The sequence below is a fragment of the Aricia agestis genome, chromosome 12 (assembly GCF_905147365.1).
Source record: "Aricia agestis chromosome 12, ilAriAges1.1, whole genome shotgun sequence".
NCBI classification, from domain to species: domain Eukaryota; kingdom Metazoa; phylum Arthropoda; class Insecta; order Lepidoptera; family Lycaenidae; genus Aricia; species Aricia agestis.
Window position 1 is genome coordinate 3225493 of NC_056417.1, and position 6000 is coordinate 3231492.

Below are 6000 nucleotides of genomic sequence, written 5' to 3' on the forward strand. Positions count from 1 at the left end.
TAGGAATCCCTTTTTTACAGAGGTCTTTTTGATTGATTATTCTGTGTTATAAAAGTTGACCAATCGTGTAATGCTATGGGTAATTCAAACACAAAGACATGATGAATACTGACAATGAACTTTAATTTCTTAGCTTTAGTCATTGCTGAGAAAAATCGATATCGCTACAGCCAAATCATCAAGGCGTCGCCTTAAAAACAATTTTTATACTTTGTTGGGCGATGACAATTTGGCTAAAAGGTATGTGCCCACCGTTAAAACTAATTATCATCATTGGCCACAAACGTGTAACGTGCGGCGGTATATCTAAATAAATGATTGATTGATTGGAGAGTTCCTCCCGTGTTGTAAGGAGTTATAATTATTATTTTATTTAATGAATTGTTTTTCTATGATTTGCTTTCACTTATGAATTGTTATTTATTGTTTTTTATTTTAAGATTATTTGATTGACTCTATACTTTATTATTTTTACCTGACAAATTGTTATTTCTATTATGATGAAATTATTCTTATGTATTTAGACTTGAAAGCATGTAAATGAGTTAACGTTGAATTAATTACTATTATTAAAATGTTAAGTTTCACACACCATTTTAATGGTATAATGTAAGCACAAACTAGACATAAGATAACACCTTTATAAACTACATTATGTGAATAAATGATTTGATTTGATTTAAATGCTTGGATTCATGTTGCGTAATTTTGTATTACCCAAAATCGATAAAACACGAAGGTCCATTTACTACAACAGCGTGTGAAGTTGTAAACACATCAGCTGGTCATAATTTGTACTGCTAAAACAATGGCTCACCTTGATCGGTAACATAGACGAATTGTATACGGAAGTCTGTTTGATTGCATAGACCGAATTCAAAAGGAAAAAGGTTGAGAAACAATGAGAACCTCCTTGGCGGGTTAAAAAGTTTAGAACTCAGTTTCTAAAACATCTTTTATTACAAAAATGTTTCTTTTGTCAATTGTTTTGCGTGTAATGCACTAATATAATACTCGTATTATAGTAACTAAGTCTAATTCTGATAAGTGATGAACTAATTTTCAAGAAATAACTCCGATATTTCCCCTGAATGCCTATACTTGTCGACGATTAGTGATAACTGACAGTAATTATAATCGTTATTATAATAAGCTACATATAATAATAGGCTATATTTAATGTATAGCACAATAATATTTATATGGACATTCCTAATTTCCGGTATCAACGGTACAAATTGGCCATTATATGCGAAGGTGGAATATGTAATGTTATTCAGAATTTTAATAATTAATATAAACAATAACATTTAAATTCCGGTAGCTTTTGACATTTTCAACGATTGCTTGTTTAACATTTTTCTAGTTTATCTTATATCTTTAAACGAGCAATTCTTGTATATAATTGGTATCTCGGAATCGGCTCCAACGATTTTCATGAAATTTAGTATATAGGGGGTTTCGGGGGCGATAAATCGATCTAGCTAGGAATCATTTCTAGAAAATGTCATTTTCATCGGATACCGAGCAAAGCTCGGTCAAACAGCTAGTGACTATTTTAAAGTAGACGATAGACACAAAATCTTTGGTAACATTTTATATGGAGACCTATAGTCTACAGACTAGAGACAAACTGCCGCACTCAGGAACGAATATTAAGAGGAGTCCACACTGCCCTTTTTTCCATACAAACGCTGTCCCCTGTTTCCTCCCTGGATAATGCTAGTACAGTTATAATTTTTTTCCTGAATATCTACGACCACTAATACAATGTCCCTATGTTTTCTTTTTCATAATTTAATTATTAAATAAGATATGAACGTTCAAAAACCCAAAAAAATGGCCAGATTTTCCGCTGTGTTCAAACATCCAGAAAACAGATTTGGCTAGATTTCACAAAAAAAATAAAACATAGGAACACAGCTCAAGCCCTTCTTTAATCTTTAATGAAAAAATTACTTAAATCGGTTAAGTTTTGGAGAAGGAATCAGGGGACAACGAATCGTTGATTTTCTGGATTTTCTGCAGTTGTCTCTTTCGAGTTCTTCGGTATAAGCTTGAGGTAAGGGAGACAGCTATAGATATTACACGTACTTTTTTTTTCATTTCTCTAGCCCCTGGTGTATCCTCTTAATTACTTAACTGCAATTAAGTCCCATTCATTATTATCTGTCAAATTCTTCATTAAATTGAAGTATCGTAATAGGCCGGCAACACACCTACATCAGCTCTTCTGACGTTGCGAGTGCCCATGGGCGACTGTAGTCTCTTTTCATCAGGTGACCAGTTTGCTCATTTGCCCCCTTATTTTATAAAAAAAATGTCGGAGTGCGGCAGTTAATATTTGAGATTATTGCAAGTAATAAGAAGGTATTTATTTTTAGAACTCTTTAGCTGTAGTAAGCTAGCTTTAAATTTTGTGTACCTATTATTTATAGGAGATTTTTGTAGTTGTTAATATACTAAATATCTAGTCTGGATTGTAGGGTTAGGAAATATCCTAATCCTAGAATCCACATTATGGATATTGCAATGACTTATCAGAGTTCCAACAGCTAGAACTTCGGTAACTTTATTTAGTTATAACGTCGTAACTTCTTGGGAAATTAAACAAATAAGTCTTGTATCTTCCGTTAACATTATCTCAATCTATAAATATAAAACTCAAAGGTGATTGACTGATTGACATAGTGATCTATCAACGCACAGCCCAAACCACTGGACGGATCGGGCTGAAATTTGGCATGCAGGTAGATGTTATAACGTAGGCATCCGCTAAGAAAGGATTTTGATAAATTCCAACCCCGAGGAGTTCAAATAGGGGATGAAAGTTTGTATATAATAATACTTCTTAACGCGAGCGAAGCCGCGGGCAAAAGCTCGTATATTATATAATAACTCAAAGGTCTGACGAGGGTCTGACTGACTGACTGAGATAGTGATCTATCAACGCACAGCCCAAACCACTGGATGGATCGGGCTGAAATTTGACATGCAGGTAGATGTTATGACGTCGCGTAGGCATCCGCTAAGAAAGGATTTTGATCAATTCTACCCCCAAGGGGATAAAGTAGGGGATGAAAGTTGGTATGAAACTTTATCAATTTTAAATCGACTGGGCAGAGACTTTGATACCTAATTTATAATAATACTCCTTAACGCGAGCGAAGCCGCGGGCAAAAGCTAGTTATTATATTTACGTATCACAATCAAAATCTTACAAAATCTAGATCCAAATCTAGCAATAAATAATTTTCGATCTAAATACTTAAGCTAGACTAGAAATCCTTTTACCTTGTAGTACCAAATACGTAGCTCAAAGCGGTGATATATAACGAATTACAATACATATAACTAGTGTGACATATACATAGCATATTAAAGCGTTTTTGGAATTCAAATTCGAAGGCCAATTGCCTATGAATAGTAACATAGACGAAATATATCATATGCCATATACGGCATAAATGTGATTCTCTATATTATCTTATACCTAAATGCGATCGTTTTATGACTTGATAATAATATGGACAAATTAAGAGTTTTATGTGCAAGCAGCTAGACACTAGGATTGGCTACTAATTTTGTATTCTGCACTAAAAAAGACATTTTTAACCGACTTTGTTATTATATCTATGTGGATGTATGTATGTTTTTATGTTTGTGTTTTCGCATATCTCCAGAACGACAAGTCCGATTTAAGTGATTCTTTTTTTGCAGTTATACCAGGTATTGTTCAACTTAGGGAATGCTGCAAGTTTCATCAAAATTTGTTCAGTAGTTTTTGAGATATGGAATTTTAATAATTACGTAAAATTTTGAAGTCGGTTGTATCTTTTAAAAAAAATACTAATATTATTTATATTAAAAATTTTATTAGATTTGAGTATATGGGCTAAAGGCATAACTGCCAAGTCAGCAAGCGATGGTGCAGGAGCTAGATAAATGGAAGACATTGGGGAGGAGTTTGTTTACCATTAGGAGAGCCTTGGCGAGGCCCTTCCTAGGTTCGTCCCTAATCTTCTTATATATCAAACGAGCTTTTGTTAAATACAAACTTTCATCCCCTATGTATATATAGACTTTTTATATTGATAAGTGCATTTGTTGAATAAATAATAGTAAATTATTACAACGAGACTGGCGGCGACCATTGTACTTTGTGCGTCGGGATAGCGATGGACGTTGCCATGGTGACATACTTATTTAGTCACTTCAATAAAATTATACGGGCGAAATACTTTATATTGCGAAGAAACGTTTGCCGGAATAAAATAGAATTCTAATCTCTACATTGAGCCATGCTCTTCCCACTTCTTTCCTTAGGCGTAAAATTACAGGGATGGATTATCAAGGATTATCAATTCCTTTTTTTTCGTTATTGACCATTTATGTACACGGTGGCCTTAATAGAAGAATTATCTTTTTAACTATGATAATAATTATTATGATTAGGTATTATTATGTACCTACGGCCAACTATATAGTGACAACCTAGACTCGGATTTTGTAACACATAAGTATATTTTTACATAACTAGGGCTGTCGCGGTCGGTACAGTCGTAGATCATTATCATACACGCTGTAATATATTACCGTTTTGCAATATTGATTTACCTTCAGCTTATAAATCTTTACATGTCGGTACAGTCAGACAGGACAAATATTATATTTTGGCTCAATGGTAAGAGTGTGTAGCAGCCAGGGCTGTAGCTAGAGTTAGATTTGAGGTAGGGCAGCATTGGTTACAGGTAGGGCAGAAGTTATAAAAATATCATAATTGATTGATTTTCTAGGGTTTTGATATTTTTAAGGTAGGGCATTGTGATTTTAAGGTAGGGCATTGCCCCCCAATGCCCCCCTCTAGCTACGGCCGTGGTAGCAGCTCAAGCCGGGGGTCGCGGGTTCGAATTGACGCCGACGGAACAAAAATGATATAATAAAAATCTTAAATATATGTATAGTATAAAAGTATTAAATATATTTCCGTTGTCTGGTACCCGTAACACAAGTCCTTCAGGTACTTAGCACGGGGCCAGACTGACGTGGTGTGAGGCGTCCATAGTATTATTATTATTATTCCAAATCCATACTACCTAATACCTATACTTATAAGTGTCTGTCTGATAAACGAATTTACACGCAAAGGAATTGCGGGCGTCACCTAGTCTTGCATCATCTAATCACTAAGCTATGTCCACACTATGCGCTTTCGTCTTCAATTTTCGTCATCTTCTTTCATTCAACTTTCGTTTTGGCGCATTCAATAATTGAATACGTCAACGAACGCAACGCCAATATTGTCATTTTTGTTTTTTGGATACAGTCAGAGGGCATGCGTCGCGGGCATGCCTCATGGTCGCTGTTAACTGCGCTATAACGCATGCCCTTGACGAACAGAAAAAGGCACAGTGTGGACAAAGCAAGTGGGATGAATACCGAGAAGTTTCGATCTCGTTTTACTTTATTCTTTTCTTTCTCTTCTTTTCTCGTTTAAGTTCTTTGTCAAAAAATGGCTCTTTAGCTTTAACTTTTAAGATAATTTTCGTCGCCATATAGCTATTTTGTGTGACTGTACCTCATATGTGCAAAATAACCGGCCTGCCCCAGCCCGCTTGCAAAACATAATCTATTTTGTTCCAATAATCTGGATAACGAGAAATTTGTTGCAAAACTTACTCTGAAACAGTTAATTCCTATTATTGTTAAGGGCCTGCGTAGAAGTCATTCGGATTTATTACTTGCACGTGCTTGGTGCTTTTATTTCATTTCTCTTATATTAGAGTTTTAAGAAATAGTACACTGCGCTCCACTGGTATAAAAGCTGCCAAGCTAAAATGGGACTGGGCGGGCCATACAAGCCGCATGCATCCTGACCGCTGGACAAAGATCACCACAGAATGGGTACCAGATGATGGACGACGCTGCCGTGGCCGGCCTCGAAAAAGATGGCGACGGCGCGATACGAGCCAGGTTAGCTCACGGCTGCGTTGGATCCAG